Consider the following 11,874-nt stretch of genomic DNA (forward strand, 5'->3'; position numbering starts at 1 on the left):
TTTGTTATTTAGGAAAGTACATTTTTTTCATGTCAATAAAGTTTTGTCTCTTTAATTTTTTGTAATCAGTTTCTATTTTTAGACCATGATGGTGATAGAATCTTACCTATATGATAACTGAAATGTCTTATTTTCCTTGTCTATCTTTATTTTAAATAATTTCCATAAATATTAAAAAGGTAATATATTCTCCAGAGGGTACAAATATATACATGTATATTCTTAATACAAATTCTTAATCTATGCATCATTATGCATCATTATGAATGTTTTCCATAAACACTAAGCTCCAAAGACTATATTTGTCCTTTTTACTATTGTGTCATTAGAGAACAATGCCAAGCATACTAAAAAAATATTTGTAATTCAAAGAATAATTATTTTCATTTATTTTCCCTAAGAGATTTCTCAAAAACTTAAAGATGTGTTAAAAATCTCCCACTACTATGGTTATTTCAAATGTCCCTTGCATGTTTAAAAGCATTCATTGGATGTATTTATATTCTATATTATCTGATATATCAAGGTTTATAACTGCAATATTTTTATTGTGGAATTTTGCATTAAAATAAGATCATCTTTGTTTATTTATTGCTTTTGGAATGTTTGTTTTAATGCAGGTGGCAGCTCCTGCATTCTTTTGCTTGGTATTGCGTGATCTATCTTTATCCCAATTTTGAACTTAATGAAATTCTCTTACAGTTGTTTCTTGTAAAAACTATTAAATTTTGCGTTTTGGTTGTTTTAACTAATATGAGCCTTTGGCCTCTAAAAGGTGACAAGTCATAAATATTTCTTATGCTTTTAGTTTTTATGCTTCTTTTTGTTTCCTTTACTATATGGTGTTTTTTAAATGTCTCTTATTTCCCTTTTTCTATTTCCCTAATAAGTCAGAAAATATACATAGTGTTTTAACACTATATACTGTCAAATACCTAGAATTATATACTTTCTCAATACATCAGTGTAACAAAGGAACTAACTCCCTGCTTCTCATTTGTATTCTAGGTCCTCAAATTCATTGTGCTGACTAAAACCTTTCAGCATCTCTGGATTCCTCGTTTATGAGGTAAATACACTCCTTGGTGGAGACTTCCATAGCCTTCCTGAACAGGAATTCCCCTGATGTGCTAGTCAGGAAAGAGTTTAGCTAGGCTCAGGATGGTCAGGAATGGGCGCTCTGAGTGTGATGTCATCGAGTAAGTCCCCATTTATGTCTGCACCAGACTGATTGGTTTGCGAACCAAGATTGTGGGTGGGTGAGAAAGGCTTTTAAATTCCGGGAAATTTTTTGGAGTTAGGTCTTCTTCTTCTTTCTCTTTCTCCTACTTTGCCTTCCTCTCAGCCTCCCCCTCTCCCTTCTCCTTATTTTCTAGGAGCAGCTTTGTTGGTAAGTGTAAGGAAAATGCAAAGGAAGGAGAAAGAATCTGGTGTAGCAGGTGAGTTTGGTAGAGGAAAAAACTGGCTGGTTGCTTTCATCTTTTAAGTTCAAACTTTTAAAAAATATGTTTACCTATGTATCTCGTTTTGTTAATATTTCTTGAAGGTTGTTTTGATTTTCATTTTAAGTCTCTCAAACTTGAGAATATTTACTTTATGGCTTTATTTCTTCCCTTTTATATATTCTGGGACATAAATTACCTGTATCTTTAAACTTTAGTCTCTATCTTCCATATGTAAATTCTTTCTATATCCTTTCTCTCCACATTTTGAAAGAATAGCTTCAGTATGTCATCCACAGTTCAGTATAGCCCAGTGTTGATTCCACTGTCAACTACAATTAATTTTGATTTATTTATTCTATTGCATTTTTACTTATAGTGCAGTCTTGCTTTGCTTTATCTCTTTCAGCTCTCTTTTTATTTCTGCCAGTCTCTCAACCAGCACCTTTTAAATTTCAGTTTTCTGTTATTTTTTGTGAACCCTCATCTCTTATTTTGGAGTCTATTTTTATTAATTTTCTTGAGTGTATAAGCCACATACTTTATAAAATTTACTTTTGTATCCAATTATAAATGAGTTTTGGAAGTACCTTTTTCTTGCATCTTAAATTCTCATCTATATTGCAGACTATTTTTATAGACTTTATCTTACATTTTTTTCTCCTTTCATTGCTTCCTTCCTTCTTTAGAAAAAGTAGATCCATTTCACCTAAGAAAAGGGTAAATGTTGATTGGTTCTCATTATTGGTTGCTTTCTGACTCCTCTTAGATCACAGACAGAAAAGCTAAATAAGGTGCACAGACCCAAACCAAATATCTAGTGTGCCTTTTATTTAGAGTAGTTGATCCAAACAGTCTTTTCTGTTCTACTTGATTACCTACCTATTAGGATCAAAGTTTAATCTGTACAGTCTAAAGCTAATTGCAGTTCGCTTATCAGAAGTGATAAGTGAAAAAAATACAGCTCTCTAAGTATAATTCTCCTGCAAATTTCAGCCCCTTTCCTTTAAAAACCGCAGGTCTCACTTGTAAAATACCACTTCTTTTCCATTATAGCCATCAATTATACTTTCGATTGGAAAGTGTTTGGTAGAATCATGTCAAAAAAGGGAAAATAGGAGTGCTGAACCAGCCCTGCTCAGAAGTTGGCTTTCTTCTCTTTGAAAATGAAAGACTTCTCTTCTCTGAGGTATGTGTATATAAGAAATTGATGCCTTGAACATTTTATCAATTTTTTCTCCATGTGGCTTGTCATTCCGCCTCAGGACTTCTTCTGAGCTATGGTATGTGGAATTCCTCACTGAATCTGCTATATTCTAGAGTCAAGGACCTAGACCATTATTCTGTACTGTTGAAAATACGCATACTTTGCTGTGTTTTTTCAATGATAAAATGAGATTGGGTAAGAGGCAAACTATTTTTTAAGGTGTCAATTTTAAATACAGTTTTATTTAAGACATCACATTTTCCACTTTACCAAACAGTGCTCATAAAGTGCATTGTTATTTCCTTTCTCTGTGCACATATTCCATATTCAAGTATCGAGGTTGCCTAATTATTTACTATATAGCAGCTCAACTTTAAAATTGCCATGTAATTTGCTACAAATTAGAGACTTTCCATACTTTGTGCAGGACAATGTTACACCTAAGCTCAAGGTTGGCTTAATCAACATTTTTGATGGTGGTCTCAGAAAAGGCACCACCGGAGTGAGGGATTCCACCATCAGAGAAGTCCCCCAAGCATCTTTCCTGGCATGCCTCCTGCACTCTGGTACAGCTTGATAATGATGGGTTGAAGACTTTTTTCAACTCTCTGCTGCTATTCAAATTCTTCTCTGTAGTCTGGTTCTTATAAAGCTAATTAATGATTTCATTGTACTTGTCAAGAATCTTCTGTTTGTTCTCATCATTGATTTTGCCTCAAAGTTTTTTATCTCCAACATTGCTTTTATGTTGAATGTATAGGATTTAAGTGAATTCTCAGAAGACACCTTGTCCCACTGCTTCTCACCTTCAACTTTGTACTTCTCAGCTTCCTGGACCATGCACTCGATGTCTTCCTTGCTCAGACAGCTTTTGTTGTTAGTGATGGTACTCTTTTCTCTTTTCCTGTACTTATCCACAGCAGAGATACTGAAGACGCCACTGGCATCAACATCAAAAGTGACTTCAGTCTGAACACCATGAAGTGCAGGAGGTATGCCTGTGATTTCAAACTTGTCAAGAAGGTTATTATCGGTCATGGTCTGCTCACTTTCATAAACTTGAATGAGCACAAAGAAGGTTATTATCAGTCATGGCCTGCTCACTTTCATAAACTTGAATGGTTTGTGAGTAGTTCTGTGTCTGCTTGGTAGGATGATAGTATTGCACTTGATGAGGTCAGTCATGGCTCCACCAGCAGTTTCAATGAAGACGCAAATTCTTAATTCTGCCACACACAATGGTTCAAGAGGCCTGGTTATGCAAGTGCATATATTTCTACAGATTCTCTTTGCCCTAGTAATATGCCTTTCTCTGCTAAAAGAAATGGGCCCATATTCACCATTCTAATTGATAATTGTTTCCTCAGCAAAGAATATCAAAGAGGGGCTTAATGTTCAACTAAAGCTCTTGTCCCCTAGCTGATTCGTATCATTTCATATTCTTTTCACATCCCTAGTATTTCCCATTTCTATTTGTAACAACAATTATTATTTATTTGTTCAACAAATGTTATTTACAAAGCTCTGTGTTACACACCGGCGATATGATCGTAAATAATATATAGTCCTTGCTCTCATAGATTATATAGGCTAACAAGAAGAAATCCAGTAAGTAAGTAAATGGACAAATAAAGAAATATTTATAAAAGATATGTTACTCACTATGAAGAGAGTAAACTGCGAGCTGTGATAGATAATTGGGAGGAGTACTTTAAGGTGGTTAGAGATTCTTTTTCTGTTTAAGTTGAGAAGAAACTGATTTGTGAAGTAGTGTGAGGTTAAGAATATGGCATAGATGCTAAATATTGTGAGAAGCCAATGAAGAATTTTAAATAGGGAGTAACATGACATTTTAAATAGGGAGTAATGCAATATATTTTGAAAACATGATTCTGGAATGGAGAATGGAGAGGATATAGAACAAAAGTGGAAACAAGAAGACCATTTAGATGACTACAATATCCACACCAGAAGTGGACACATTCAAAAAGTATTATAGAGGTAGAATCAATAGGGCTCACCACTAGTTTGGATATAGTACATAAAGTATGGAAGCAAAAAGTGATTTCTTTAGGTTTCTTGCTTGAGCAACTGAATAGGTGACAATACCTTCTACTAAGATATAGAAGTTTGTGAAAGGAACAAATTTATGAAGGAAACAGAAATCAAGGGTTCATATTTAGATATGATACTTTTGGAGAAATCTTTGAGTCATAAACATATACATAGAATTTAAAGACCTATGACTGAATCATATAACCCTAGAACAGAGAGTAGATAACTAAAGAAAGTCCTTGGCAACTCCAACATTTAGAAATTGAGTAGAAGAGGAGCCAGTAAATGAGACTAAAAGAGAGAACAGTGAGATAAAAAGAAAACTAGTGTAGTTCAGTTATATGAAAGCCAAGGGAAGAAAGTTTTAAGGAAGGAGTTGTAGTCACTTGTGTTGGAGCTGCTAAGAGATTGAGGAAGATATGTTTTCAGAATTTGTAATACAAAGGTAATTAGCCATCTTGACAAGTACAATTTCATTTGAGTAAAAGTAGTTGCAGGAGGAGGAAAGGAAGTTGGGAAAAGGTATCAAATTGAAAATTAATTTTAAATGAAGGGAGATAAAATAGTTCATTGCAATTGGATAAGTAGAGATAGCATGTGTAGACAATTGTTTCAAGATCTTTGTCTCTGAAGGAAGCAAAGGAATGGGACAATGTCTCAAGGAGAACAGGATGTCAAAGTTTTTAAGAGATGGGAGATTCTAGAACATGTTTATCAATTAATCATAATGATTCAATAGATGTGAAAGAAACTAATGATGCAATCCAAAGAGAAACAATCTGTAAGAGTAATATTCCTAGGAAGTTGAGAAGGAATGGAATCTAGAACACAAACAAGGAATTGGATTTTGCTACCCGGAGGAAACCTTTAGCTATTGTAAAGGGAAGAATGAGGAAGAAGAATGCATATAGATACATTTGTAGTCTCATAGAACAAATCCAGACTTTACTAAACCCTCCTTGGTCAGAATAGTGACCAAGTCCTAATTCCGTACTGCAGAAAGGAGATAACAAAGGCAAAGACTTAAACCAATCAGATTTCTCTTTACTATCAGATCAGCAGAACCTTAGATTCTAACTTCTCTAGCTGCTAAAATCTGGTCTGATGCCAGATTTTAGATAACAGTGCAGCAGCGATACTAAAAGGTAAATTGTGTTTAGCATCTAGAATAGCTTTGTCTGAATTTACTCACATACTATATATCTACTATGAATCCTTTCTTATCAGTGTTAAGAAAAAATCTCATTTTATTTTAGCAATAAGAGTTTTAAGTTCTCATTTTTGTTTTAAAAGTCTCAAAAATAAGGAAGTACACACAGAGACTGGGAAAGGAATGCAATATGACTTTTGACTACATAACCAATACACCAAAATACTAAAGGATAAGACAGCAGCATGGTTTGTACACCATTTTTTAGTATACTTTTTTTAAAAAATAAAATTTTTTTTTACATTATCTTCAATGCAATGCTTTGGGATTTTGGGCATGATTGGTCTAGTGAACTGACACTGACATATTTTCTTGTAGATAGAGCTGACAACTCATAGCCCACTAGTCAGCCAGCTTACAGTAACATTTATGAACACTTTTGAATTCAATCACACAGCAAGTAAGACATACAGAAGAAGAAAAAGCAATGACAACCATTAAATAATACTTGTCTTTTTTTTCTATTTTTCTTAGTCAAATCAAGGGTTAAATGTACACATTAAGGGTTAAATGCCTGCTATTAGGGAAGAGTGAACTGTGGTATTGTTAAAGGAAAATTTTAAGAAACATCACATAGTAGAGGATTTTCTCTCCCTGAAATGAAGTGTCATTTTAGGTTTCTATCTACATATGTCAATTCAATTATAAAATAGATTTTATAAATCAGAAGCAATAATGGGGTGCTGGTGTATGTGTATGTGTGTGTGTGTGTGTGTGTGTTTATGCGTATGCGTATGCATGTGCGTGTGCGCGTGTAATTTTTAAATGTTCAATGTGCAGATTTTGCACTCCAGAGAATTAGTCAAACTGTCAGGACCAAGACCAAAAACTGAAAAGCACACAGTAGTATGTCATGGTAACTTAGCAACCAGAGCTGAAGAGGTTAAGCCAGAAATTGCTGTCATTTTCTTATATTTAAGAACTTCTACCTGTGATCTCCCTGCCCTCCTCCTCAAATACACATTCTGATTCCTCCAGGTGGTAGTTCACTGAATCAAATCTTTCATATATTTTAATGATCTTGTGTTTGACAATTTCTATTTGTGGAAGATAAGAGGAATCACCTACTGAGTATGGAATTTCAAAGCAACTGTGGATACCTCATTGATCAAGACTCTAAGTCTTTTGTGCATAACACAGATGTTACCAACGAGACTCACAATTTTTCATCAGATCATGAAACACACATAGATAATAAAACATTCTTATATATAAGTACAGCATCAGAGGGATGTGATCAGTTCCATGACCAGTTTGTTCTGGTGCTAATGGCAATTGCTTCTGTCAGGACATTGTACAGCAGCCTCTGAATGGGCAACACTGTCGGTCCTTCATATGGTAGGTCCTCTAGATCAATAAAATTCTAGCTTAAAATATATAAAGGAGTTCTTTATCTTGAGGCTTGAGCAAAAAAAAAAATAAATAAATATTTGCAAACAAAAGAGAAAAAAAGCATTATTAGGGTACTTAAAATGCTGATATATTTAATGGTTTCTTTAATGCCTCAAATGGTCTTTGATTAATGAAAGGACAAAATGAATGTTTATTTTATTCCTCCTCATCTCATCAACATTGGCTTGTCACACTGAGCACTCTTTATACCAGCTTCTTACATCAAGGAAAAGAGGCTTCTTTGAGAGTAGCAATGGGCAAATGTGAAGTGGCGCCAACCACATAATCCTTTTTCTCCTATGCTGACCCTAAGACAGGTTGTTTATAGGATCATTTTTCCTTTAAGATAAAGGTGGCTGGTGGCAGATTGAAGATTAGTAACCCCTCTTGACTATAACGTATTAGTGCTGGATTTTTGGTGAAAATTCTAAGTCACAATCTCAAGGTACTATGTGATAAAGAAGAATGTGATTATGCCAATCATAATAGCTCCATTTTGTGACTTGAGACTCAGTTCTTTTAGTGTTCTGAGCCCTGTTCCTGTCCATCAAAAATAATTGTGCCTGCCTCACTGATCCATTTTTCCCAAGATTGTTAAACTAGAAGCAGCATTTGAATGTTCATTGGTTTATTTACTCTTCATATGAGCAAGAACTTAATTATTGGTTCATTGTTTCATCTCAAGTAAGAAGACACAGGTGGGAGACCTTTTCCTTCCATCCCTTGGGGCATAGGGTGGCGGTGCCTGCACCAGGGCAGCATCTTCTGCCTGAGTTTAGACACACAAGAGCTTGCCTGGGAGCATACCCTTGGCCCCTCCTTGTATTGTCAATTTATTAGCAACAAACCAATCAAATGGAGACTATTAAAGAACTTTATTTTAAAGGAAAAAGAAAAGACACTGTTTAAAAATTCTAAAAATAAAAATATTCTAGGGCCAGAATTTATTGGAAATAAGTCTATTATGATTTTTCATTTGCTATTATTTTGTAAAATCATAGTTCTTGAAGTTCATAAAGATATTAACACTTTTTGTTGTTTTTTTTTTTTATAATATCTTTTGTGAGATGATCTATTAGACTTAGGGAAGCCATATAGCTGGACAAAGATAGATAGATATAAATAAAATGTCTCCCTACATTGGTTTGTATTTTTCCTGAGCCTCAAAATTTCCTGACTATAGATACTTCTGCTTGTGACTAAAGTCTGATGATCATCATACTAGGTTTTACTACCTTCACATGATATAGTTTTGTTCCTTTTTCTATCACTGATAAGCTATTTCATAATACCTTTTCTTTCCACGTAGTCATTTATTCATTCATTTAAGGAGTATTAATTGAGTTCTTTTTAGGCTAGGTTTCACAGTATCAGAAAGAAAGAGAAAATATTGTGTATCCTCAAAGAGCTGAAAATAGATATACCTCATGATATAAGACATTCCAAATCAACCCTAGGACTGTGCTTTCTCTAAGCTCTGCCCGCTCAGAATCTGCATTCTTAGTCAAAGGGCACACTGGCCAGCTTGTCTGTTCTCTAAGTCAGTGATGCCCAAAGAGGGGTATACATACTTTCTGAATTGTGGAAGATGATCCCCTGGAGTATAGGAAGAAAATATTAGAATGTTCCATAATATATATTTTATCCAGGGCAAGAAAAAAATTATATATGGAGTCATTCTCACTTTTTGCCTACTTTCATGGGATCACATCATATGTAGGGTGTCAGGTGACCACAAGAAATAGGAGTCTGACACGCAGATGGTTTAACAGTGGCATCCTCATTTGCTTTTAGAGTGTTGCAATATTTGCTGAAGTGAATGCTATGTACAGTTCCTCATAGAAGCACCTTAGAGCAGCCAGCAATTTGGTGAGTCATTCTCACTTTTTTCCTACTTTCATGGGATCACATCATATGTAGGGTGTCAGGTGACCACAAGAAATAGGAGTCTGCCACGCAGATGGTTTAACAGTGGCATCCTCATTTGCTTTTAGAGTGTTGCAATATTTGCTGAAGTGAATGCTATGTGCAGTTCCTCATAGAAGCACCTTAGAGCAGCCAGCAATTTGGGGGTATATATCTCCATACTCATGAAGCAGTCCACAAGCATCCACCATATAGACCACTCCTCCCTTTATAGAGGTTGATGGCAACCCAAGATTCCATTCACAGATGCCTCTTCCCCAAGTCCCATTCTTTTAGTCTCCTGTCTGGCTCACCAGTTGTAGTTCGCTTCCAGGTGAGCTTCCCAGGTGAAATCTGAAACTGGCCCCATTAGTGGAGGGCAAGAAGAAACGAAAGAAAAAAGCAGACCACTCCAGACTGGCAGGTGGTAAGGCTTAATAAGCAAGGAAACTTACATAGGAGGCTTGTCATGGATATTACAAAATGAGTAGATCTCTGCACCACCCTCTAGAATCTTAAAAGTTTATATACAGGACTTAATGGGGTTCAGTCATGTATACCATCCACATGGTCTCAACAACACATTACTCTCTCAAGGCTGTGTCCCTGAAAGTGGCTCCCACTGTGGGAATAGTAGGCAAAAAGTAAGCTCCAAGGACAAAAGTGGGGGTAAGGAGCTACTTCTAATTGTGCAGGTCTAGCTCAAGGGTCAACCAATGTCATGCCTTCTCAATAACCTCCTCCAACACGTTTTCGCTCAACCTCGGCACTATTGATACTTTGAGGCAGATGACTTTTTGTTGTGAGAGCTGTCCTGTGCATTGTAGGAAATTTAGCAGCATCCCTGGCCTCTACCTACTACATGCCAGTAGCATGTCCTCCCCTGTTCCCAGAATTGTCTGCAGACATTGCCAAATGTATTCTGGAGGACAAAATCGCTCCCAGTTGAGAACCAACTGTTTTAAGGGCTTAAAAGTAAAGTAGAAGATTGCTATGGTAGAAGATATTAGGCAGGGAAGATTTAGATAGATCTATCTTAGGAAGCTATTCTGAGGAGAAGATATACAAGCTGACACCTAAAGAATGAGAAGAAACCCTTCTCCTAATGTGAGTAGGGAAGAAATTTCTGGGTTGTGGGAAGCAAGTGTGAAGGCCCTGAGTCTTGAGCTTGATGGATTTGAGACACTGAAATATGGGTGGCTAGAGTACAGTGGCAAGGAATAGGACTGGATATGTCAGCAAAAGCTAGAACACATAGGGCCTTGTAGATCCCTGTGAGGATCAGTTCTGGAAAAATACTAATCTGCAGCCATTCTGTGCTCATTTTATGGATTTAGGAAAAAAAAAAAAACTACTATGCATAGTCTTATGTAGCTTTTAAGGAAATGATAATATTGGCTGATATTGAAAGTAGATGAGTTAATATTTTTAATTATTGAAGAATTTAAACTTTAAAGCCTGAGAACAGAGACTAGTCACACACACACACACACACACAGACACACACACACACACACACATTTCTTTATGGGGTGGAGGCTTGGTTTCTGCATAAATAGATTATTAATTTAGAATTAGAGAGTGAATATTCAGAATAGTTGTTGATAAAAATGAAAAATTGGTGAAGGCAGAAAATTAAGCTGTTATTTCTATAACTCAGGATGTAACATTGCCAATTTATCTAAGAAAATAATTGAAAAATTAATTTGCTGTCTTCCAATTTGCATAATAACTGTCCAACACCACATCTTTAAATTTACCTGCTTTTCTGGGTGAGGGTACTTGCTTGGCAGCTTCAACTATTTGGATCTCAGTTTCTTTATTTGTAAAATGCTGAGATCTTTATGGTCTATTCAATATCTAAAATTCTTTAATTTGCTGATCTTTTATTTTTGCCCCTCAAAGTAAATATAATTTAATTTTTATTGAAATATCATAACTATGTAGAATAATTTGGGGAAAATTGTTCTCTTTGATCTCTCTTGTGTACATCACTTGGATTTGAGTTTGAGATGACCATACTCTTTTTCATACCTCAATTTTTTTTTATCAAAACCTAAGGTGAAACTGATGGGGTCTTTGGTCCAGCATCTAGCCAAAGGTATATCCAGGAGCAATTCACTGAAAAGAAATAAGAAACTTTCTCTTCTGCCAAACTTCTTCATGCCTGCTGCTCTTGAAAAATATTTCCACAGAAAAAAAAAATCTATAAACAGATATAAAAAGCAACAGTTGCCTCTATTCAAGTTTCCATGACATGTGACTTGATTTTTCAATCCTCTGTGATGTCTGGACGCTTGTTTCCCAGCAAGAGCCAAAGCAAACTGCTTTCGAGAGTCTCCATCTTCTGTTTGTTTGCAAACCATACCCAGTTTGCCCAGTAAGCAGACATTTGGCATGGGGACAACAGCACAGCTTCCTCATGGAGGCTCAATCTGAGACAGAGGCCAGGCTGTCTGTCAGAGCTCATCTAAAGATGCAGAGGTCAGTGTTAAGTAGCATAAATGAACTTGTTTTTGACACTAGAAGTAAACAGAAAGCATTTGGGGACAATGGGTGACCTGAGGCTGGTACTATTTCCTGGAGAAGAAAGATGAAGAATACTGTAGTCTACCCTCTGCCCTTGAAAATGCTGTTGAAAATGGAAAATGGAATGAGTAACT

At 35.7% G+C, this 11,874-nt stretch overlaps 1 pseudogene; it reads right to left on the reverse strand.

Moving 5' to 3' along the window:
- Positions 1–3,106: 3,106 nt before the first annotated feature.
- On the reverse strand, positions 3,107–11,610 carry LOC102881215 (annotated as a pseudogene).
- Positions 11,611–11,874: the final 264 nt, after the last annotated feature.

The sequence above is a fragment of the Pteropus alecto genome, unplaced genomic scaffold, assembly GCF_000325575.1.
Source record: "Pteropus alecto unplaced genomic scaffold, ASM32557v1 scaffold24, whole genome shotgun sequence".
NCBI classification, from domain to species: Eukaryota; Metazoa; Chordata; class Mammalia; order Chiroptera; family Pteropodidae; genus Pteropus; species Pteropus alecto.